Genomic DNA, 21,193 nt, shown 5'->3' with positions numbered 1-21,193 from the left:
TCTGAAAGTTCAACACAATGCAACCTTCCAATATAGAATTCTGACATCAAGAATTCCGTCTATAGTACATTTGAGTGCACCTGTCATTTTCTCAGTCTCTGATTTAATTTCCCAATTTAAGGTAATTCTTCAAGAATGTATTTTTTTAACGGTCACAATAATACACTTATGCCTCCCATGTCATTTAGAAATATATCATACAGGCCTCAGAACACTCAGCATGTTATATGGTGAGCTTGTGGCTCACAGAGTTGGGGTGTGCAGTGTTCAAGCTGATACTTGGAAAAGATAGTGAGTTCAAATCCAAACAGGAGGAGGTTGAATATAGGCACCTCTGAAATTTTTTTACTACTTTTTTCCCACTTTTTTCCCGCAGTGGCAAAGAAATATATCGTTTTTTCCTCAGAAAGTTCAACACAATGCAACCTTCCAAAATAGAATTCTGACATCAAGAATTCCGTCTATAGTACATTTGAGTGCACCTGTCATTTTCTCAGTCTCTGTGTATGCATGGAGCAAGATATAGGCTCATGGATTTAAGAATGAGAGGATATCATGAGACAGCAATCTCCACCTACGGCCATACTACCTTGAAAGCGCCCGATCCTGTCAGATCTCGGAAGCTAAGCAGCGTGAGGCTTGATTAGTACTGGGTTGGGAGACTGCCTGGGAATACCAGGTGCTGTGGGTGTTTTTATTTTTCGCTTCCCTAATGAAAATATACATGGCATTCCTTGCAGCAAATGAAAATGTTTCATTTTTTACTACTTTTTTCCCGCAGTGGCAAAGAAATATATCGTTTTTTCCTCAGAAAGTTCAACACAATGCAACCTTCCAAAATAGAATTCTGACATCAAGAATTCCGTCTATAGTACATTTGAGTGCACCTGTCATTTTCTCAGTCTCTGTGTATGCATGGAGCAAGATATAGGCTCATGGATTTAAGAATGAGAGGATATCATGAGACAGCAATCTCCACCTATGGCCATACTACCTTGAAAGCGCCCGATCCTGTCAGATCTCGGAAGCTAAGCAGGGTGAGGCTTGATTAGTACTGGTTGGGAGACTGCCTGGGAATACCAGGTGCTGTGGGTGTTTTTATTTTTCGCTTCCCTAATGAAAATATACATGGCATTCCTTGCAGCAAATGAAAATGTTTCATTTTTTACTACTTTTTTCCCGCAGTGGCAAAGAAATATATCGTTTTTTCCTCAGAAAGTTCAACACAATGCAACCTTCCAAAATAGAATTCTGACATCAAGAATTCCGTCTATAGTACATTTGAGTGCACCTGTCATTTTCTCAGTCTCTGTGTATGCATGGAGCAAGATATAGGCTCATGGATTTAAGAATGAGAGGATATCATGAGACAGCAATCTCCACCTACGGCCATACTACCTTGAAAGCGCCCGATCCCGTCAGATCTCGGAAGCTAAGCAGTGTGAGGCTTGATTAGTACTGGGTTGGGAGACTGCCTGGGAATACCAGGTGCTGTGGGTGTTTTTATTTTTCGCTTCCCTAATGAAAATATACATGGCATTCCTTGCAGCAAATGAAAATGTTTCATTTTTTACTACTTTTTTCCCGCAGTGGCAAAGAAATATATCGTTTTTTCCTCAGAAAGTTCAACACAATGCAACCTTCCAAAATAGAATTCTGACATCAAGAATTCCGTCTATAGTACATTTGAGTGCACCTGTCATTTTCTCAGTCTCTGTGTATGCATGGAGCAAGATATAGGCTCATGGATTTAAGAATGAGAGGATATCATGAGACAGCAATCTCCACCTATGGCCATACTACCTTGAAAGCGCCCGATCCTGTCAGATCTCGGAAGCTAAGCAGGGTGAGGCTTGATTAGTACTGGTTGGGAGACTGCCTGGGAATACCAGGTGCTGTGGGTGTTTTTATTTTTCGCTTCCCTAATGAAAATATACATGGCATTCCTTGCAGCAAATGAAAATGTTTCATTTTTTACTACTTTTTTCCCGCAGTGGCAAAGAAATATATCGTTTTTTCCTCAGAAAGTTCAACACAATGCAACCTTCCAAAATAGAATTCTGACATCAAGAATTCCGTCTATAGTACATTTGAGTGCACCTGTCATTTTCTCAGTCTCTGTGTATGCATGGAGCAAGATATAGGCTCATGGATTTAAGAATGAGAGGATATCATGAGACAGCAATCTCCACCTACGGCCATACTACCTTGAAAGCGCCCGATCCCGTCAGATCTCGGAAGCTAAGCAGGGTGAGGCTTGATTAGTACTGGGTTGGGAGACTGCCTGGGAATACCAGGTGCTGTAGGGGTTTTTATTTTTTGCTTCCCTAATGAAAATATACATGGCATTCCTCGCAGCAAATGAAAATGTTTAATTTCTTGCTACTTTTTTCCCGTAGTGGCAAAGAAATATATAGTTTTTTCCTCTGAAAGTTCAACACAATGCAACCTTCCAAAATAGAATTCTGACATCGAGAATTCCGTCTATAGTACATTTGAGTTCACCTGTCATTTTCTCAGTCTCTGTGTATGCATGGAGCAAGATATAGGCTCATGGATTTAAGAATGAGAGGATATCATGAGACAGCAATCTCCACCTACGGCCATACAACCTTGAAAGCGCCAAATCCCGTCAGATCTCGGAAGCTAAGCAGGGTGAGGCTTGATTAGTACTGGGTTGGGAGACTGCCTGGGAATACCAGGTGCTGTAGGTGTTTTTATTTTTCGCTTCCCTAATGAAAATATACATGGCATTCCTCGCAGCAAATGAAAATGTTTCATTTCTTGCTACTTTTTTCCCGGAGTGGCAAAGAAATATATCGTTTTTTCCTCTGAAAGTTCAACACAATGCAACCTTCCAATATAGAATTCTGACATCAAGAATTCCGTCTATAGTACATTTGAGTGCACCTGTCATTTTCTCAGTCTCTGATTTAATTTCCCAATTTAAGGTAATTCTTCAAGAATGTATTTTTTTAACGGTCACAATAATACACTTATGCCTCCCATGTCATTTAGAAATATATCATACAGGCCTCAGAACACTCAGCATGTTATATGGTGAGCTTGTGGCTCACAGAGTTGGGGTGTGCAGTGTTCAAGCTGATACTTGGAAAAGATAGTGAGTTCAAATCCAAACAGGAGGAGGTTGAATATAGGCACCTCTGAAATTTTTTTACTACTTTTTTCCCACTTTTTTCCCGCAGTGGCAAAGAAATATATCGTTTTTTCCTCAGAAAGTTCAACACAATGCAACCTTCCAAAATAGAATTCTGACATCAAGAATTCCGTCTATAGTACATTTGAGTGCACCTGTCATTTTCTCAGTCTCTGTGTATGCATGGAGCAAGATATAGGCTCATGGATTTAAGAATGAGAGGATATCATGAGACAGCAATCTCCACCTACGGCCATACTACCTTGAAAGCGCCCGATCCTGTCAGATCTCGGAAGCTAAGCAGCGTGAGGCTTGATTAGTACTGGGTTGGGAGACTGCCTGGGAATACCAGGTGCTGTGGGTGTTTTTATTTTTCGCTTCCCTAATGAAAATATACATGGCATTCCTTGCAGCAAATGAAAATGTTTCATTTTTTACTACTTTTTTCCCGCAGTGGCAAAGAAATATATCGTTTTTTCCTCAGAAAGTTCAACACAATGCAACCTTCCAAAATAGAATTCTGACATCAAGAATTCCGTCTATAGTACATTTGAGTGCACCTGTCATTTTCTCAGTCTCTGTGTATGCATGGAGCAAGATATAGGCTCATGGATTTAAGAATGAGAGGATATCATGAGACAGCAATCTCCACCTATGGCCATACTACCTTGAAAGCGCCCGATCCTGTCAGATCTCGGAAGCTAAGCAGGGTGAGGCTTGATTAGTACTGGTTGGGAGACTGCCTGGGAATACCAGGTGCTGTGGGTGTTTTTATTTTTCGCTTCCCTAATGAAAATATACATGGCATTCCTTGCAGCAAATGAAAATGTTTCATTTTTTACTACTTTTTTCCCGCAGTGGCAAAGAAATATATCGTTTTTTCCTCAGAAAGTTCAACACAATGCAACCTTCCAAAATAGAATTCTGACATCAAGAATTCCGTCTATAGTACATTTGAGTGCACCTGTCATTTTCTCAGTCTCTGTGTATGCATGGAGCAAGATATAGGCTCATGGATTTAAGAATGAGAGGATATCATGAGACAGCAATCTCCACCTACGGCCATACTACCTTGAAAGCGCCCGATCCCGTCAGATCTCGGAAGCTAAGCAGGGTGAGGCTTGATTAGTACTGGGTTGGGAGACTGCCTGGGAATACCAGGTGCTGTAGGGGTTTTTATTTTTTGCTTCCCTAATGAAAATATACATGGCATTCCTCGCAGCAAATGAAAATGTTTAATTTCTTGCTACTTTTTTCCCGTAGTGGCAAAGAAATATATAGTTTTTTCCTCTGAAAGTTCAACACAATGCAACCTTCCAAAATAGAATTCTGACATCGAGAATTCCGTCTATAGTACATTTGAGTGCACCTGTCATTTTCTCAGTCTCTGTGTATGCATGTAGCAAGATATAGGCTCATGGATTTAAGAATGAGAGGATATCATGAGACAGCAATCTCCACCTACGGCCATACAACCTTGAAAGCGCCAAATCCCGTCAGATCTCGGAAGCTAAGCAGGGTGAGGCTTGATTAGTACTGGGTTGGGAGACTGCCTGGGAATACCAGGTGCTGTAGGTGTTTTTATTTTTCGCTTCCCTAATGAAAATATACATGGCATTCCTCGCAGCAAATGAAAATGTTTCATTTCTTGCTACTTTTTTCCCGGAGTGGCAAAGAAATATATCGTTTTTTCCTCTGAAAGTTCAACACAATGCAACCTTCCAATATAGAATTCTGACATCAAGAATTCCGTCTATAGTACATTTGAGTGCACCTGTCATTTTCTCAGTCTCTGATTTAATTTCCCAATTTAAGGTAATTCTTCAAGAATGTATTTTTTTAACGGTCACAATAATACACTTATGCCTCCCATGTCATTTAGAAATATATCATACAGGCCTCAGAACACTCAGCATGTTATATGGTGAGCTTGTGGCTCACAGAGTTGGGGTGTGCAGTGTTCAAGCTGATACTTGGAAAAGATAGTGAGTTCAAATCCAAACAGGAGGAGGTTGAATATAGGCACCTCTGAAATTTTTTACTACTTTTTTCCCACTTTTTTCCCGCAGTGGCAAAGAAATATATCGTTTTTTCCTCAGAAAGTTCAACACAATGCAACCTTCCAAAATAGAATTCTGACATCAAGAATTCCGTCTATAGTACATTTGAGTGCACCTGTCATTTTCTCAGTCTCTGTGTATGCATGGAGCAAGATATAGGCTCATGGATTTAAGAATGAGAGGATATCATGAGACAGCAATCTCCACCTACGGCCATACTACCTTGAAAGCGCCCGATCCTGTCAGATCTCGGAAGCTAAGCAGCGTGAGGCTTGATTAGTACTGGGTTGGGAGACTGCCTGGGAATACCAGGTGCTGTGGGTGTTTTTATTTTTCGCTTCCCTAATGAAAATATACATGGCATTCCTTGCAGCAAATGAAAATGTTTCATTTTTTACTACTTTTTTCCCGCAGTGGCAAAGAAATATATCGTTTTTTCCTCAGAAAGTTCAACACAATGCAACCTTCCAAAATAGAATTCTGACATCAAGAATTCCGTCTATAGTACATTTGAGTGCACCTGTCATTTTCTCAGTCTCTGTGTATGCATGGAGCAAGATATAGGCTCATGGATTTAAGAATGAGAGGATATCATGAGACAGCAATCTCCACCTACGGCCATACTACCTTGAAAGCGCCCGATCCTGTCAGATCTCGGAAGCTAAGCAGCGTGAGGCTTGATTAGTACTGGGTTGGGAGACTGCCTGGGAATACCAGGTGCTGTGGGTGTTTTTATTTTTCGCTTCCCTAATGAAAATATACATGGCATTCCTTGCAGCAAATGAAAATGTTTCATTTTTTACTACTTTTTTCCCGCAGTGGCAAAGAAATATATCGTTTTTTCCTCAGAAAGTTCAACACAATGCAACCTTCCAAAATAGAATTCTGACATCAAGAATTCCGTCTATAGTACATTTGAGTGCACCTGTCATTTTCTCAGTCTCTGTGTATGCATGGAGCAAGATATAGGCTCATGGATTTAAGAATGAGAGGATATCATGAGACAGCAATCTCCACCTACGGCCATACTACCTTGAAAGCGCCCGATCCTGTCAGATCTCGGAAGCTAAGCAGCGTGAGGCTTGATTAGTACTGGGTTGGGAGACTGCCTGGGAATACCAGGTGCTGTGGGTGTTTTTATTTTTCGCTTCCCTAATGAAAATATACATGGCATTCCTTGCAGCAAATGAAAATGTTTCATTTTTTACTACTTTTTTCCCGCAGTGGCAAAGAAATATATCGTTTTTTCCTCAGAAAGTTCAACACAATGCAACCTTCCAAAATAGAATTCTGACATCAAGAATTCCGTCTATAGTACATTTGAGTGCACCTGTCATTTTCTCAGTCTCTGTGTATGCATGGAGCAAGATATAGGCTCATGGATTTAAGAATGAGAGGATATCATGAGACAGCAATCTCCACCTACGGCCATACTACCTTGAAAGCGCCCGATCCTGTCAGATCTCGGAAGCTAAGCAGCGTGAGGCTTGATTAGTACTGGGTTGGGAGACTGCCTGGGAATACCAGGTGCTGTGGGTGTTTTTATTTTTCGCTTCCCTAATGAAAATATACATGGCATTCCTTGCAGCAAATGAAAATGTTTCATTTTTTACTACTTTTTTCCCGCAGTGGCAAAGAAATATATCGTTTTTTCCTCAGAAAGTTCAACACAATGCAACCTTCCAAAATAGAATTCTGACATCAAGAATTCCGTCTATAGTACATTTGAGTGCACCTGTCATTTTCTCAGTCTCTGTGTATGCATGGAGCAAGATATAGGCTCATGGATTTAAGAATGAGAGGATATCATGAGACAGCAATCTCCACCTACGGCCATACTACCTTGAAAGCGCCCGATCCTGTCAGATCTCGGAAGCTAAGCAGCGTGAGGCTTGATTAGTACTGGGTTGGGAGACTGCCTGGGAATACCAGGTGCTGTGGGTGTTTTTATTTTTCGCTTCCCTAATGAAAATATACATGGCATTCCTTGCAGCAAATGAAAATGTTTCATTTTTTACTACTTTTTTCCCGCAGTGGCAAAGAAATATATCGTTTTTTCCTCAGAAAGTTCAACACAATGCAACCTTCCAAAATAGAATTCTGACATCAAGAATTCCGTCTATAGTACATTTGAGTGCACCTGTCTTTTTCTCAGTCTCTGTGTATGCATGGAGCAAGATATAGGCTCATGGATTTAAGAATGAGAGGATATCATGAGACAGCAATCTCCACCTACGGCCATACTACCTTGAAAGCGCCCGATCCCGTCACATCTCGGAAGCTAAGCAGGGTGAGGCTTGATTAGTACTGGGTTGGGAGACTGCCTGGGAATACCAGGTGCTGTGGGTGTTTTTATTTTTTGCTTCCCTAATGAAAATATACATGGCATTCCTTGCAGCTAATGAAAATGTTTCATTTTTTACTACTTTTTTCCCGCAGTGGCAAAGAAATATATCGTTTTTTCCTCAGAAAGTTCAACACAATGCAACCTTCCAAAATAGAATTCTGACATCAAGAATTCCGTCTATAGTACATTTGAGTGCACCTGTCTTTTTCTCAGTCTCTGTGTATGCATGGAGCAAGATATAGGCTCATGGATTTAAGAATGAGAGGATATCATGAGACAGCAATCTCCACCTACGGCCATACTACCTTGAAAGCGCCCGATCCCGTCACATCTCGGAAGCTAAGCAGGGTGAGGCTTGATTAGTACTGGGTTGGGAGACTGCCTGGGAATACCAGGTGCTGTGGGTGTTTTTATTTTTTGCTTCCCTAATGAAAATATACATGGCATTCCTTGCAGCTAATGAAAATGTTTCATTTTTTACTACTTTTTTCCCGCAGTGGCAAAGAAATATATCGTTTTTTCCTCAGAAAGTTCAACACAATGCAACCTTCCAAAATAGAATTCTGACATCAAGAATTCCGTCTATAGTACATTTGAGTGCACCTGTCATTTTCTCAGTCTCTGTGTATGCATGGAGCAAGATATAGGCTCATGGATTTAAGAATGAGAGGATATCATGAGACAGCAATCTCCACCTACGGCCATACTACCTTGACAGCGCCCGATCCCGTCAGATCTCGGAAGCTAAGCAGGGTGAGGCTTGATTAGTACTGGGTTGGGAGACTGCCTGGGAATACCAGGTGCTGTAGGGGTTTTTATTTTTTGCTTCCCTAATGAAAATATACATGGCATTCCTCGCAGCAAATGAAAATGTTTAATTTCTTGCTACTTTTTTCCCGTAGTGGCAAAGAAATATATAGTTTTTTCCTCTGAAAGTTCAACACAATGCAACCTTCCAAAATAGAATTCTGACATCGAGAATTCCGTCTATAGTACATTTGAGTGCACCTGTCATTTTCTCAGTCTCTGTGTATGCATGTAGCAAGATATAGGCTCATGGATTTAAGAATGAGAGGATATCATGAGACAGCAATCTCCACCTACGGCCATACAACCTTGAAAGCGCCAAATCCCGTCAGATCTCGGAAGCTAAGCAGGGTGAGGCTTGATTAGTACTGGGTTGGGAGACTGCCTGGGAATACCAGGTGCTGTAGGTGTTTTTATTTTTCGCTTCCCTAATGAAAATATACATGGCATTCCTCGCAGCAAATGAAAATGTTTCATTTCTTGCTACTTTTTTCCCGGAGTGGCAAAGAAATATATCGTTTTTTCCTCTGAAAGTTCAACACAATGCAACCTTCCAATATAGAATTCTGACATCAAGAATTCCGTCTATAGTACATTTGAGTGCACCTGTCATTTTCTCAGTCTCTGATTTAATTTCCCAATTTAAGGTAATTCTTCAAGAATGTATTTTTTTAACGGTCACAATAATACACTTATGCCTCCCATGTCATTTAGAAATATATCATACAGGCCTCAGAACACTCAGCATGTTATATGGTGAGCTTGTGGCTCACAGAGTTGGGGTGTGCAGTGTTCAAGCTGATACTTGGAAAAGATAGTGAGTTCAAATCCAAACAGGAGGAGGTTGAATATAGGCACCTCTGAAATTTTTTACTACTTTTTTCCCACTTTTTTCCCGCAGTGGCAAAGAAATATATCGTTTTTTCCTCAGAAAGTTCAACACAATGCAACCTTCCAAAATAGAATTCTGACATCAAGAATTCCGTCTATAGTACATTTGAGTGCACCTGTCATTTTCTCAGTCTCTGTGTATGCATGGAGCAAGATATAGGCTCATGGATTTAAGAATGAGAGGATATCATGAGACAGCAATCTCCACCTACGGCCATACTACCTTGAAAGCGCCCGATCCTGTCAGATCTCGGAAGCTAAGCAGCGTGAGGCTTGATTAGTACTGGGTTGGGAGACTGCCTGGGAATACCAGGTGCTGTGGGTGTTTTTATTTTTCGCTTCCCTAATGAAAATATACATGGCATTCCTTGCAGCAAATGAAAATGTTTCATTTTTTACTACTTTTTTCCCGCAGTGGCAAAGAAATATATCGTTTTTTCCTCAGAAAGTTCAACACAATGCAACCTTCCAAAATAGAATTCTGACATCAAGAATTCCGTCTATAGTACATTTGAGTGCACCTGTCATTTTCTCAGTCTCTGTGTATGCATGGAGCAAGATATAGGCTCATGGATTTAAGAATGAGAGGATATCATGAGACAGCAATCTCCACCTACGGCCATACTACCTTGAAAGCGCCCGATCCTGTCAGATCTCGGAAGCTAAGCAGCGTGAGGCTTGATTAGTACTGGGTTGGGAGACTGCCTGGGAATACCAGGTGCTGTGGGTGTTTTTATTTTTCGCTTCCCTAATGAAAATATACATGGCATTCCTTGCAGCAAATGAAAATGTTTCATTTTTTACTACTTTTTTCCCGCAGTGGCAAAGAAATATATCGTTTTTTCCTCAGAAAGTTCAACACAATGCAACCTTCCAAAATAGAATTCTGACATCAAGAATTCCGTCTATAGTACATTTGAGTGCACCTGTCATTTTCTCAGTCTCTGTGTATGCATGGAGCAAGATATAGGCTCATGGATTTAAGAATGAGAGGATATCATGAGACAGCAATCTCCACCTACGGCCATACTACCTTGAAAGCGCCCGATCCTGTCAGATCTCGGAAGCTAAGCAGCGTGAGGCTTGATTAGTACTGGGTTGGGAGACTGCCTGGGAATACCAGGTGCTGTGGGTGTTTTTATTTTTCGCTTCCCTAATGAAAATATACATGGCATTCCTTGCAGCAAATGAAAATGTTTCATTTTTTACTACTTTTTTCCCGCAGTGGCAAAGAAATATATCGTTTTTTCCTCAGAAAGTTCAACACAATGCAACCTTCCAAAATAGAATTCTGACATCAAGAATTCCGTCTATAGTACATTTGAGTGCACCTGTCTTTTTCTCAGTCTCTGTGTATGCATGGAGCAAGATATAGGCTCATGGATTTAAGAATGAGAGGATATCATGAGACAGCAATCTCCACCTACGGCCATACTACCTTGAAAGCGCCCGATCCCGTCACATCTCGGAAGCTAAGCAGGGTGAGGCTTGATTAGTACTGGGTTGGGAGACTGCCTGGGAATACCAGGTGCTGTGGGTGTTTTTATTTTTTGCTTCCCTAATGAAAATATACATGGCATTCCTTGCAGCTAATGAAAATGTTTCATTTTTTACTACTTTTTTCCCGCAGTGGCAAAGAAATATATCGTTTTTTCCTCAGAAAGTTCAACACAATGCAACCTTCCAAAATAGAATTCTGACATCGAGAATTCCGTCTATAGTACATTTGAGTGCACCTGTCATTTTCTCAGTCTCTGTGTATGCATGGAGCAAGATATAGGCTCATGGATTTAAGAATGAGAGGATATCATGAGACAGCAATCTCCACCTACGGCCATACTACCTTGAAAGCGCCCGATCCCGTCAGATCTCGGAAGCTAAGCAGGGTGAGGCTTGATTAGTACTGGGTTGGGAGACTGCCTGGGAATATCAGGTGCTGTGGGTGTTTTTATTTTTCGCTTCCCTAATGAAAATATACATGGCATTCCTTGCAGCAAATGAAAATGTTTCATTTTTTACTACTTTTTTCCCGCAGTGGCAAAGAAATATATCGTTTTTTCCTCAGAAAGTTCAACACAATGCAACCTTCCAAAATAGAATTCTGACATCAAGAATTCCGTCTATAGTACATTTGAGTGCACCTGTCATTTTCTCAGTCTCTGTGTATGCATGGAGCAAGATATAGGCTCATGGATTTAAGAATGAGAGGATATCATGAGACAGCAATCTCCACCTACGGCCATACTACCTTGAAAGCGCCCGATCCTGTCAGATCTCGGAAGCTAAGCAGCGTGAGGCTTGATTAGTACTGGGTTGGGAGACTGCCTGGGAATACCAGGTGCTGTGGGTGTTTTTATTTTTCGCTTCCCTAATGAAAATATACATGGCATTCCTTGCAGCAAATGAAAATGTTTCATTTTTTACTACTTTTTTCCCGCAGTGGCAAAGAAATATATCGTTTTTTCCTCAGAAAGTTCAACACAATGCAACCTTCCAAAATAGAATTCTGACATCAAGAATTCCGTCTATAGTACATTTGAGTGCACCTGTCATTTTCTCAGTCTCTGTGTATGCATGGAGCAAGATATAGGCTCATGGATTTAAGAATGAGAGGATATCATGAGACAGCAATCTCCACCTACGGCCATACTACCTTGAAAGCGCCCGATCCTGTCAGATCTCGGAAGCTAAGCAGCGTGAGGATTGATTAGTACTGGGTTGGGAGACTGCCTGGGAATACCAGGTGCTGTGGGTGTTTTTATTTTTCGCTTCCCTAATGAAAATATACATGGCATTCCTTGCAGCAAATGAAAATGTTTCATTTTTTACTACTTTTTTCCCGCAGTGGCAAAGAAATATATCGTTTTTTCCTCAGAAAGTTCAACACAATGCAACCTTCCAAAATAGAATTCTGACATCAAGAATTCCGTCTATAGTACATTTGAGTGCACCTGTCATTTTCTCAGTCTCTGTGTATGCATGGAGCAAGATATAGGCTCATGGATTTAAGAATGAGAGGATATCATGAGACAGCAATCTCCACCTACGGCCATACTACCTTGAAAGCGCCCGATCCTGTCAGATCTCGGAAGCTAAGCAGCGTGAGGCTTGATTAGTACTGGGTTGGGAGACTGCCTGGGAATACCAGGTGCTGTGGGTGTTTTTATTTTTCGCTTCCCTAATGAAAATATACATGGCATTCCTTGCAGCAAATGAAAATGTTTCATTTTTTACTACTTTTTTCCCGCAGTGGCAAAGAAATATATCGTTTTTTCCTCAGAAAGTTCAACACAATGCAACCTTCCAAAATAGAATTCTGACATCAAGAATTCCGTCTATAGTACATTTGAGTGCACCTGTCTTTTTCTCAGTCTCTGTGTATGCATGGAGCAAGATATAGGCTCATGGATTTAAGAATGAGAGGATATCATGAGACAGCAATCTCCACCTACGGCCATACTACCTTGAAAGCGCCCGATCCCGTCACATCTCGGAAGCTAAGCAGGGTGAGGCTTGATTAGTACTGGGTTGGGAGACTGCCTGGGAATACCAGGTGCTGTGGGTGTTTTTATTTTTTGCTTCCCTAATGAAAATATACATGGCATTCCTTGCAGCTAATGAAAATGTTTCATTTTTTACTACTTTTTTCCCGCAGTGGCAAAGAAATATATCGTTTTTTCCTCAGAAAGTTCAACACAATGCAACCTTCCAAAATAGAATTCTGACATCGAGAATTCCGTCTATAGTACATTTGAGTGCACCTGTCATTTTCTCAGTCTCTGTGTATGCATGGAGCAAGATATAGGCTCATGGATTTAAGAATGAGAGGATATCATGAGACAGCAATCTCCACCTACGGCCATACTACCTTGAAAGCGCCCGATCCCGTCAGATCTCGGAAGCTAAGCAGGGTGAGGCTTGATTAGTACTGGGTTGGGAGACTGCCTGGGAATATCAGGTGCTGTGGGTGTTTTTATTTTTCGCTTCCCTAATGAAAATATACATGGCATTCCTTGCAGCAAATGAAAATGTTTCATTTTTTACTACTTTTTTCCCGCAGTGGCAAAGAAATATATCGTTTTTTCCTCAGAAAGTTCAACACAATGCAACCTTCCAAAATAGAATTCTGACATCAAGAATTCCGTCTATAGTACATTTGAGTGCACCTGTCATTTTCTCAGTCTCTGTGTATGCATGGAGCAAGATATAGGCTCATGGATTTAAGAATGAGAGGATATCATGAGACAGCAATCTCCACCTACGGCCATACTACCTTGAAAGCGCCCGATCCTGTCAGATCTCGGAAGCTAAGCAGCGTGAGGCTTGATTAGTACTGGGTTGGGAGACTGCCTGGGAATACCAGGTGCTGTGGGTGTTTTTATTTTTCGCTTCCCTAATGAAAATATACATGGCATTCCTTGCAGCAAATGAAAATGTTTCATTTTTTACTACTTTTTTCCCGCAGTGGCAAAGAAATATATCGTTTTTTCCTCAGAAAGTTCAACACAATGCAACCTTCCAAAATAGAATTCTGACATCAAGAATTCCGTCTATAGTACATTTGAGTGCACCTGTCATTTTCTCAGTCTCTGTGTATGCATGGAGCAAGATATAGGCTCATGGATTTAAGAATGAGAGGATATCATGAGACAGCAATCTCCACCTACGGCCATACTACCTTGAAAGCGCCCGATCCTGTCAGATCTCGGAAGCTAAGCAGCGTGAGGCTTGATTAGTACTGGGTTGGGAGACTGCCTGGGAATACCAGGTGCTGTGGGTGTTTTTATTTTTCGCTTCCCTAATGAAAATATACATGGCATTCCTTGCAGCAAATGAAAATGTTTCATTTTTTACTACTTTTTTCCCGCAGTGGCAAAGAAATATATCGTTTTTTCCTCAGAAAGTTCAACACAATGCAACCTTCCAAAATAGAATTCTGACATCAAGAATTCCGTCTATAGTACATTTGAGTGCACCTGTCATTTTCTCAGTCTCTGTGTATGCATGGAGCAAGATATAGGCTCATGGATTTAAGAATGAGAGGATATCATGAGACAGCAATCTCCACCTACGGCCATACTACCTTGAAAGCGCCCGATCCTGTCAGATCTCGGAAGCTAAGCAGCGTGAGGCTTGATTAGTACTGGGTTGGGAGACTGCCTGGGAATACCAGGTGCTGTGGGTGTTTTTATTTTTCGCTTCCCTAATGAAAATATACATGGCATTCCTTGCAGCAAATGAAAATGTTTCATTTTTTACTACTTTTTTCCCGCAGTGGCAAAGAAATATATCGTTTTTTCCTCAGAAAGTTCAACACAATGCAACCTTCCAAAATAGAATTCTGACATCAAGAATTCCGTCTATAGTACATTTGAGTGCACCTGTCTTTTTCTCAGTCTCTGTGTATGCATGGAGCAAGATATAGGCTCATGGATTTAAGAATGAGAGGATATCATGAGACAGCAATCTCCACCTACGGCCATACTACCTTGAAAGCGCCCGATCCCGTCACATCTCGGAAGCTAAGCAGGGTGAGGCTTGATTAGTACTGGGTTGGGAGACTGCCTGGGAATACCAGGTGCTGTGGGTGTTTTTATTTTTTGCTTCCCTAATGAAAATATACATGGCATTCCTTGCAGCTAATGAAAATGTTTCATTTTTTACTACTTTTTTCCCGCAGTGGCAAAGAAATATATCGTTTTTTCCTCAGAAAGTTCAACACAATGCAACCTTCCAAAATAGAATTCTGACATCGAGAATTCCGTCTATAGTACATTTGAGTGCACCTGTCATTTTCTCAGTCTCTGTGTATGCATGGAGCAAGATATAGGCTCATGGATTTAAGAATGAGAGGATATCATGAGACAGCAATCTCCACCTACGGCCATACTACCTTGAAAGCGCCCGATCCCGTCAGATCTCGGAAGCTAAGCAGGGTGAGGCTTGATTAGTACTGGGTTGGGAGACTGCCTGGGAATATCAGGTGCTGTGGGTGTTTTTATTTTTCGCTTCCCTAATGAAAATATACATGGCATTCCTTGCAGCAAATGAAAATGTTTCATTTTTTACTACTTTTTTCCCGCAGTGGCAAAGAAATATATCGTTTTTTCCTCAGAAAGTTCAACACAATGCAACCTTCCAAAATAGAATTCTGACATCAAGAATTCCGTCTATAGTACATTTGAGTGCACCTGTCATTTTCTCAGTCTCTGTGTATGCATGGAGCAAGATATAGGCTCATGGATTTAAGAATGAGAGGATATCATGAGACAGCAATCTCCACCTACGGCCATACTACCTTGAAAGCGCCCGATCCTGTCAGATCTCGGAAGCTAAGCAGCGTGAGGCTTGATTAGTACTGGGTTGGGAGACTGCCTGGGAATACCAGGTGCTGTGGGTGTTTTTATTTTTCGCTTCCCTAATGAAAATATACATGGCATTCCTTGCAGCAAATGAAAATGTTTCATTTTTTACTACTTTTTTCCCGCAGTGGCAAAGAAATATATCGTTTTTTCCTCAGAAAGTTCAACACAATGCAACCTTCCAAAATAGAATTCTGACATCAAGAATTCCGTCTATAGTACATTTGAGTGCACCTGTCATTTTCTCAGTCTCTGTGTATGCATGGAGCAAGATATAGGCTCATGGATTTAAGAATGAGAGGATATCATGAGACAGCAATCTCCACCTACGGCCATACTACCTTGAAAGCGCCCGATCCTGTCAGATCTCGGAAGCTAAGCAGCGTGAGGATTGATTAGTACTGGGTTGGGAGACTGCCTGGGAATACCAGGTGCTGTGGGTGTTTTTATTTTTCGCTTCCCTAATGAAAATATACATGGCATTCCTTGCAGCAAATGAAAATGTTTCATTTTTTACTACTTTTTTCCCGCAGTGGCAAAGAAATATATCGTTTTTTCCTCAGAAAGTTCAACACAATGCAACCTTCCAAAATAGAATTCTGACATCAAGAATTCCGTCTATAGTACATTTGAGTGCACCTGTCATTTTCTCAGTCTCTGTGTATGCATGGAGCAAGATATAGGCTCATGGATTTAAGAATGAGAGGATATCATGAGACAGCAATCTCCACCTACGGCCATACTACCTTGAAAGCGCCCGATCCTGTCAGATCTCGGAAGCTAAGCAGCGTGAGGCTTGATTAGTACTGGGTTGGGAGACTGCCTGGGAATACCAGGTGCTGTGGGTGTTTTTATTTTTCGCTTCCCTAATGAAAATATACATGGCATTCCTTGCAGCAAATGAAAATGTTTCATTTTTTACTACTTTTTTCCCGCAGTGGCAAAGAAATATATCGTTTTTTCCTCAGAAAGTTCAACACAATGCAACCTTCCAAAATAGAATTCTGACATCAAGAATTCCGTCTATAGTACATTTGAGTGCACCTGTCTTTTTCTCAGTCTCTGTGTATGCATGGAGCAAGATATAGGCTCATGGATTTAAGAATGAGAGGATATCATGAGACAGCAATCTCCACCTACGGCCATACTACCTTGAAAGCGCCCGATCCCGTCACATCTCGGAAGCTAAGCAGGGTGAGGCTTGATTAGTACTGGGTTGGGAGACTGCCTGGGAATACCAGGTGCTGTGGGTGTTTTTATTTTTTGCTTCCCTAATGAAAATATACATGGCATTCCTTGCAGCTAATGAAAATGTTTCATTTTTTACTACTTTTTTCCCGCAGTGGCAAAGAAATATATCGTTTTTTCCTCAGAAAGTTCAACACAATGCAACCTTCCAAAATAGAATTCTGACATCGAGAATTCCGTCTATAGTACATTTGAGTGCACCTGTCATTTTCTCAGTCTCTGTGTATGCATGGAGCAAGATATAGGCTCATGGATTTAAGAATGAGAGGATATCATGAGACAGCAATCTCCACCTACGGCCATACTACCTTGAAAGCGCCCGATCCCGTCAGATCTCGGAAGCTAAGCAGGGTGAGGCTTGATTAGTACTGGGTTGGGAGACTGCCTGGGAATATCAGGTGCTGTGGGTGTTTTTATTTTTCGCTTCCCTAATGAAAATATACATGGCATTCCTTGCAGCAAATGAAAATGTTTCATTTTTTACTACTTTTTTCCCGCAGTGGCAAAGAAATATATCGTTTTTTCCTCAGAAAGTTCAACACAATGCAACCTTCCAAAATAGAATTCTGACATCAAGAATTCCGTCTATAGTACATTTGAGTGCACCTGTCATTTTCTCAGTCTCTGTGTATGCATGGAGCAAGATATAGGCTCATGGATTTAAGAATGAGAGGATATCATGAGACAGCAATCTCCACCTACGGCCATACTACCTTGAAAGCGCCCGATCCTGTCAGATCTCGGAAGCTAAGCAGCGTGAGGCTTGATTAGTACTGGGTTGGGAGACTGCCTGGGAATACCAGGTGCTGTGGGTGTTTTTATTTTTCGCTTCCCTAATGAAAATATACATGGCATTCCTTGCAGCAAATGAAAATGTTTCATTTTTTACTACTTTTTTCCCGCAGTGGCAAAGAAATATATCGTTTTTTCCTCAGAAAGTTCAACACAATGCAACCTTCCAAAATAGAATTCTGACATCAAGAATTCCGTCTATAGTACATTTGAGTGCACCTGTCTTTTTCTCAGTCTCTGTGTATGCATGGAGCAAGATATAGGCTCATGGATTTAAGAATGAGAGGATATCATGAGACAGCAATCTCCACCTACGGCCATACTACCTTGAAAGCGCCCGATCCCGTCCCATCTCGGAAGCTAAGCAGGGTGAGGCTTGATTAGTACTGGGTTGGGAGACTGCCTGGGAATACCAGGTGCTGTGGGTGTTTTTATTTTTTGCTTCCCTAATGAAAATATACATGGCATTCCTTGCAGCTAATGAAAATGTTTCATTTTTTACTACTTTTTTCCCGCAGTGGCAAAGAAATATATCGTTTTTTCCTCAGAAAGTTCAACACAATGCAACCTTCCAAAATAGAATTCTGACATCGAGAATTCCGTCTATAGTACATTTGAGTGCACCTGTCATTTTCTCAGTCTCTGTGTATGCATGGAGCAAGATATAGGCTCATGGATTTAAGAATGAGAGGATATCATGAGACAGCAATCTCCACCTACGGCCATACTACCTTGAAAGCGCCCGATCCCGTCAGATCTCGGAAGCTAAGCAGGGTGAGGCTTGATTAGTACTGGGTTGGGAGACTGCCTGGGAATATCAGGTGCTGTGGGTGTTTTTATTTTTTGCTTCCCTAATGAAAATATACATGGCATTCCTTGCAGCAAATGAAAATGTTTCATTTTTTACTACTTTTTTCCCGCAGTGGCAAAGAAATATATCGTTTTTTCCTCAGAAAGTTCAACACAATGCAACCTTCCAAAATAGAATTCTGACATCAAGAATTCCGTCTATAGTACATTTGAGTGCACCTGTCATTTTCTCAGTCTCTGTGTATGCATGGAGCAAGATATAGGCTCATGGATTTAAGAATGAGAGGATATCATGAGACAGCAATCTCCACCTACGGCCATACTACCTTGAAAGCGCCCGATCCTGTCAGATCTCGGAAGCTAAGCAGCGTGAGGATTGATTAGTACTGGGTTGGGAGACTGCCTGGGAATACCAGGTGCTGTGGGTGTTTTTATTTTTCGCTTCCCTAATGAAAATATACATGGCATTCCTTGCAGCAAATGAAAATGTTTCATTTTTTACTACTTTTTTCCCGCAGTGGCAAAGAAATATATCGTTTTTTCCTCAGAAAGTTCAACACAATGCAACCTTCCAAAATAGAATTCTGACATCAAGAATTCCGTCTATAGTACATTTGAGTGCACCTGTCATTTTCTCAGTCTCTGTGTATGCATGGAGCAAGATATAGGCTCATGGATTTAAGAATGAGAGGATATCATGAGACAGCAATCTCCACCTACGGCCATACTACCTTGAAAGCGCCCGATCCTGTCAGATCTCGGAAGCTAAGCAGCGTGAGGCTTGATTAGTACTGGGTTGGGAGACTGCCTGGGAATACCAGGTGCTGTGGGTGTTTTTATTTTTCGCTTCCCTAATGAAAATATACATGGCATTCCTTGCAGCAAATGAAAATGTTTCATTTTTTACTACTTTTTTCCCGCAGTGGCAAAGAAATATATCGTTTTTTCCTCAGAAAGTTCAACACAATGCAACCTTCCAAAATAGAATTCTGACATCAAGAATTCCGTCTATAGTACATTTGAGTGCACCTGTCTTTTTCTCAGTCTCTGTGTATGCATGGAGCAAGATATAGGCTCATGGATTTAAGAATGAGAGGATATCATGAGACAGCAATCTCCACCTACGGCCATACTACCTTGAAAGCGCCCGATCCCGTCACATCTCGGAAGCTAAGCAGGGTGAGGCTTGATTAGTACTGGGTTGGGAGACTGCCTGGGAATACCAGGTGCTGTGGGTGTTTTTATTTTTTGCTTCCCTAATGAAAATATACATGGCATTCCTTGCAGCTAATGAAAATGTTTCATTTTTTACTACTTTTTTCCCGCAGTGGCAAAGAAATATATCGTTTTTTCCTCAGAAAGTTCAACACAATGCAACCTTCCAAAATAGAATTCTGACATCGAGAATTCCGTCTATAGTACATTTGAGTGCACCTGTCATTTTCTCAGTCTCTGTGTATGCATGGAGCAAGATATAGGCTCATGGATTTAAGAATGAGAGGATATCATGAGACAGCAATCTCCACCTACGGCCATACTACCTTGAAAGCGCCCGATCCCGTCAGATCTCGGAAGCTAAGCAGGGTGAGGCTTGATTAGTACTGGGTTGGGAGACTGCCTGGGAATATCAGGTGCTGTGGGTGTTTTTATTTTTCGCTTCCCTAATGAAAATATACATGGCATTCCTTGCAGCAAATGAAAATGTTTCATTTTTTACTACTTTTTTCCCGCAGTGGCAAAGAAATATATCGTTTTTTCCTCAGAAAGTTCAACACAATGCAACCTTCCAAAATAGAATTCTGACATCAAGAATTCCGTCTATAGTACATTTGAGTGCACCTGTCATTTTCTCAGTCTCTGTGTATGCATGGAGCAAGATATAGGCTCATGGATTTAAGAATGAGAGGATATCATGAGACAGCAATCTCCACCTACGGCCATACTACCTTGAAAGCGCCCGATCCCGTCAGATCTCGGAAGCTAAGCAGGGTGAGGCTTGATTAGTACTGGGTTGGGAGACTGCCTGGGAATACCAGGTGCTGTGGGTGTTTTTATTTTTCGCTTCCCTAATGAAAATATACATGGCATTCCTTGCAGCAAATGAAAATGTTTCATTTTTTACTACTTTTTTCCCGCAGTGGCAAAGAAATATATCGTTTTTTCCTCAGAAAGTTCAACACAATGCAACCTTCCAAAATAGAATTCTGACATCAAGAATTCCGTCTATAGTACATTTGAGTACACCTGTCATTTTCTCAGTCTCTGTGTATGCATGGAGCAAGATATAGGCTCATGGATTTAAGAATGAGAGGATATCATGAGACAGCAATCTCCACCTACGGCCATACTACCTTGAAAGCGCCCGATCCCGTCAGATCTCGGAAGCTAAGCAGGGTGAGGCTTGATTAGTACTGGGTTGGGAGACTGCCTGGGAATACCAGGTGCTGTGGGTGTTTTTATTTTTCGCTTCCATAATGAAAATATACATGGCATTCCTTGCAGCTAATGAAAATGTTTCATTTTTTACTACTTTTTTCCTGCAGTGGCAAAGAAATATATCGTTTTTTCCTCAGAAAGTTCAACACAATGCAACCTTCCAAAATAGAATTCTGACATCAAGAATTCCGTCTATAGTACATTTGAGTGCACCTGTCTTTTTCTCAGTCTCTGTGTATGCATGGAGCAAGATATAGGCTCATGGATTTAAGAATGAGAGGAT

The 21,193-nt window shown here is 41.1% G+C and overlaps 20 non-coding genes and 28 pseudogenes across 20 annotated transcripts; all 48 read left to right on the top strand.

Annotated features, from left to right (window-relative positions):
- Nucleotides 1-572: 572 nt before the first annotated feature.
- On the top strand, nt 573-691 carry LOC142478177 (5S ribosomal RNA; annotated as a pseudogene).
- A 286-nt stretch (nt 692-977) lies between these two features.
- LOC142478199 (5S ribosomal RNA) lies at nt 978-1,095 on the top strand (annotated as a pseudogene).
- A 286-nt stretch (nt 1,096-1,381) lies between these two features.
- On the top strand, nt 1,382-1,500 carry LOC142478027 (5S ribosomal RNA). The gene has a single exon (XR_012792921.1). It is a non-coding gene; the product is annotated as a 5S ribosomal RNA (ribosomal RNA).
- A 286-nt stretch (nt 1,501-1,786) lies between these two features.
- Nucleotides 1,787-1,904, top strand: LOC142478198 (5S ribosomal RNA; annotated as a pseudogene).
- Nucleotides 1,905-2,190: 286 nt separating this feature from the next.
- On the top strand, nt 2,191-2,309 carry LOC142477906 (5S ribosomal RNA). Its single transcript, XR_012792803.1, has one exon. It is a non-coding gene; the product is annotated as a 5S ribosomal RNA (ribosomal RNA).
- Nucleotides 2,310-2,595: 286 nt separating this feature from the next.
- On the top strand, nt 2,596-2,714 carry LOC142478218 (5S ribosomal RNA; annotated as a pseudogene).
- A 688-nt stretch (nt 2,715-3,402) lies between these two features.
- On the top strand, nt 3,403-3,521 carry LOC142478176 (5S ribosomal RNA; annotated as a pseudogene).
- A 286-nt stretch (nt 3,522-3,807) lies between these two features.
- On the top strand, nt 3,808-3,925 carry LOC142478197 (5S ribosomal RNA; annotated as a pseudogene).
- Nucleotides 3,926-4,211: 286 nt separating this feature from the next.
- On the top strand, nt 4,212-4,330 carry LOC142477905 (5S ribosomal RNA). The gene has a single exon (XR_012792802.1). It is a non-coding gene; the product is annotated as a 5S ribosomal RNA (ribosomal RNA).
- A 286-nt stretch (nt 4,331-4,616) lies between these two features.
- On the top strand, nt 4,617-4,735 carry LOC142478217 (5S ribosomal RNA; annotated as a pseudogene).
- Nucleotides 4,736-5,422: 687 nt separating this feature from the next.
- On the top strand, nt 5,423-5,541 carry LOC142478175 (5S ribosomal RNA; annotated as a pseudogene).
- Nucleotides 5,542-5,827: 286 nt separating this feature from the next.
- LOC142478174 (5S ribosomal RNA) lies at nt 5,828-5,946 on the top strand (annotated as a pseudogene).
- Nucleotides 5,947-6,232: 286 nt separating this feature from the next.
- Nucleotides 6,233-6,351, top strand: LOC142478173 (5S ribosomal RNA; annotated as a pseudogene).
- A 286-nt stretch (nt 6,352-6,637) lies between these two features.
- LOC142478172 (5S ribosomal RNA) lies at nt 6,638-6,756 on the top strand (annotated as a pseudogene).
- A 286-nt stretch (nt 6,757-7,042) lies between these two features.
- LOC142478171 (5S ribosomal RNA) lies at nt 7,043-7,161 on the top strand (annotated as a pseudogene).
- A 286-nt stretch (nt 7,162-7,447) lies between these two features.
- On the top strand, nt 7,448-7,566 carry LOC142478103 (5S ribosomal RNA). The gene has a single exon (XR_012792997.1). It is a non-coding gene; the product is annotated as a 5S ribosomal RNA (ribosomal RNA).
- Nucleotides 7,567-7,852: 286 nt separating this feature from the next.
- On the top strand, nt 7,853-7,971 carry LOC142478102 (5S ribosomal RNA). Its single transcript, XR_012792996.1, has one exon. It is a non-coding gene; the product is annotated as a 5S ribosomal RNA (ribosomal RNA).
- A 286-nt stretch (nt 7,972-8,257) lies between these two features.
- LOC142477969 (5S ribosomal RNA) lies at nt 8,258-8,376 on the top strand. Its single transcript, XR_012792864.1, has one exon. It is a non-coding gene; the product is annotated as a 5S ribosomal RNA (ribosomal RNA).
- A 286-nt stretch (nt 8,377-8,662) lies between these two features.
- On the top strand, nt 8,663-8,781 carry LOC142478216 (5S ribosomal RNA; annotated as a pseudogene).
- A 687-nt stretch (nt 8,782-9,468) lies between these two features.
- Nucleotides 9,469-9,587, top strand: LOC142478170 (5S ribosomal RNA; annotated as a pseudogene).
- Nucleotides 9,588-9,873: 286 nt separating this feature from the next.
- LOC142478169 (5S ribosomal RNA) lies at nt 9,874-9,992 on the top strand (annotated as a pseudogene).
- Nucleotides 9,993-10,278: 286 nt separating this feature from the next.
- Nucleotides 10,279-10,397, top strand: LOC142478166 (5S ribosomal RNA; annotated as a pseudogene).
- A 286-nt stretch (nt 10,398-10,683) lies between these two features.
- On the top strand, nt 10,684-10,802 carry LOC142478101 (5S ribosomal RNA). The gene has a single exon (XR_012792994.1). It is a non-coding gene; the product is annotated as a 5S ribosomal RNA (ribosomal RNA).
- Nucleotides 10,803-11,088: 286 nt separating this feature from the next.
- On the top strand, nt 11,089-11,207 carry LOC142478099 (5S ribosomal RNA). Its single transcript, XR_012792992.1, has one exon. It is a non-coding gene; the product is annotated as a 5S ribosomal RNA (ribosomal RNA).
- Nucleotides 11,208-11,493: 286 nt separating this feature from the next.
- Nucleotides 11,494-11,612, top strand: LOC142478165 (5S ribosomal RNA; annotated as a pseudogene).
- A 286-nt stretch (nt 11,613-11,898) lies between these two features.
- On the top strand, nt 11,899-12,017 carry LOC142478239 (5S ribosomal RNA; annotated as a pseudogene).
- A 286-nt stretch (nt 12,018-12,303) lies between these two features.
- LOC142478164 (5S ribosomal RNA) lies at nt 12,304-12,422 on the top strand (annotated as a pseudogene).
- Nucleotides 12,423-12,708: 286 nt separating this feature from the next.
- On the top strand, nt 12,709-12,827 carry LOC142478100 (5S ribosomal RNA). Its single transcript, XR_012792993.1, has one exon. It is a non-coding gene; the product is annotated as a 5S ribosomal RNA (ribosomal RNA).
- A 286-nt stretch (nt 12,828-13,113) lies between these two features.
- LOC142478087 (5S ribosomal RNA) lies at nt 13,114-13,232 on the top strand. Its single transcript, XR_012792981.1, has one exon. It is a non-coding gene; the product is annotated as a 5S ribosomal RNA (ribosomal RNA).
- Nucleotides 13,233-13,518: 286 nt separating this feature from the next.
- Nucleotides 13,519-13,637, top strand: LOC142478163 (5S ribosomal RNA; annotated as a pseudogene).
- A 286-nt stretch (nt 13,638-13,923) lies between these two features.
- LOC142478162 (5S ribosomal RNA) lies at nt 13,924-14,042 on the top strand (annotated as a pseudogene).
- Nucleotides 14,043-14,328: 286 nt separating this feature from the next.
- On the top strand, nt 14,329-14,447 carry LOC142478160 (5S ribosomal RNA; annotated as a pseudogene).
- Nucleotides 14,448-14,733: 286 nt separating this feature from the next.
- Nucleotides 14,734-14,852, top strand: LOC142478098 (5S ribosomal RNA). The gene has a single exon (XR_012792991.1). It is a non-coding gene; the product is annotated as a 5S ribosomal RNA (ribosomal RNA).
- A 286-nt stretch (nt 14,853-15,138) lies between these two features.
- On the top strand, nt 15,139-15,257 carry LOC142478076 (5S ribosomal RNA). Its single transcript, XR_012792970.1, has one exon. It is a non-coding gene; the product is annotated as a 5S ribosomal RNA (ribosomal RNA).
- A 286-nt stretch (nt 15,258-15,543) lies between these two features.
- On the top strand, nt 15,544-15,662 carry LOC142478159 (5S ribosomal RNA; annotated as a pseudogene).
- A 286-nt stretch (nt 15,663-15,948) lies between these two features.
- Nucleotides 15,949-16,067, top strand: LOC142478238 (5S ribosomal RNA; annotated as a pseudogene).
- Nucleotides 16,068-16,353: 286 nt separating this feature from the next.
- LOC142478158 (5S ribosomal RNA) lies at nt 16,354-16,472 on the top strand (annotated as a pseudogene).
- A 286-nt stretch (nt 16,473-16,758) lies between these two features.
- On the top strand, nt 16,759-16,877 carry LOC142478097 (5S ribosomal RNA). The gene has a single exon (XR_012792990.1). It is a non-coding gene; the product is annotated as a 5S ribosomal RNA (ribosomal RNA).
- Nucleotides 16,878-17,163: 286 nt separating this feature from the next.
- On the top strand, nt 17,164-17,282 carry LOC142478065 (5S ribosomal RNA). Its single transcript, XR_012792958.1, has one exon. It is a non-coding gene; the product is annotated as a 5S ribosomal RNA (ribosomal RNA).
- Nucleotides 17,283-17,568: 286 nt separating this feature from the next.
- On the top strand, nt 17,569-17,687 carry LOC142478157 (5S ribosomal RNA; annotated as a pseudogene).
- A 286-nt stretch (nt 17,688-17,973) lies between these two features.
- On the top strand, nt 17,974-18,092 carry LOC142478070 (5S ribosomal RNA). The gene has a single exon (XR_012792963.1). It is a non-coding gene; the product is annotated as a 5S ribosomal RNA (ribosomal RNA).
- A 286-nt stretch (nt 18,093-18,378) lies between these two features.
- Nucleotides 18,379-18,497, top strand: LOC142478054 (5S ribosomal RNA). The gene has a single exon (XR_012792947.1). It is a non-coding gene; the product is annotated as a 5S ribosomal RNA (ribosomal RNA).
- A 286-nt stretch (nt 18,498-18,783) lies between these two features.
- Nucleotides 18,784-18,902, top strand: LOC142478237 (5S ribosomal RNA; annotated as a pseudogene).
- Nucleotides 18,903-19,188: 286 nt separating this feature from the next.
- On the top strand, nt 19,189-19,307 carry LOC142478156 (5S ribosomal RNA; annotated as a pseudogene).
- Nucleotides 19,308-19,593: 286 nt separating this feature from the next.
- LOC142478095 (5S ribosomal RNA) lies at nt 19,594-19,712 on the top strand. The gene has a single exon (XR_012792989.1). It is a non-coding gene; the product is annotated as a 5S ribosomal RNA (ribosomal RNA).
- A 286-nt stretch (nt 19,713-19,998) lies between these two features.
- Nucleotides 19,999-20,117, top strand: LOC142478042 (5S ribosomal RNA). Its single transcript, XR_012792935.1, has one exon. It is a non-coding gene; the product is annotated as a 5S ribosomal RNA (ribosomal RNA).
- Nucleotides 20,118-20,403: 286 nt separating this feature from the next.
- Nucleotides 20,404-20,522, top strand: LOC142477837 (5S ribosomal RNA). Its single transcript, XR_012792738.1, has one exon. It is a non-coding gene; the product is annotated as a 5S ribosomal RNA (ribosomal RNA).
- Nucleotides 20,523-20,808: 286 nt separating this feature from the next.
- On the top strand, nt 20,809-20,927 carry LOC142477836 (5S ribosomal RNA). The gene has a single exon (XR_012792737.1). It is a non-coding gene; the product is annotated as a 5S ribosomal RNA (ribosomal RNA).
- The last annotated feature ends 266 nt before the right edge of the window (nt 20,928-21,193 follow it).

This window comes from Ascaphus truei, unplaced genomic scaffold (assembly GCF_040206685.1).
Source record: "Ascaphus truei isolate aAscTru1 unplaced genomic scaffold, aAscTru1.hap1 HAP1_SCAFFOLD_234, whole genome shotgun sequence".
In the NCBI taxonomy this organism is placed as follows: Eukaryota; Metazoa; Chordata; class Amphibia; order Anura; family Ascaphidae; genus Ascaphus; species Ascaphus truei.
Note: the sequence above shows the minus strand (reverse complement) of the source record. Positions and strands in the feature narration are given on the sequence as shown.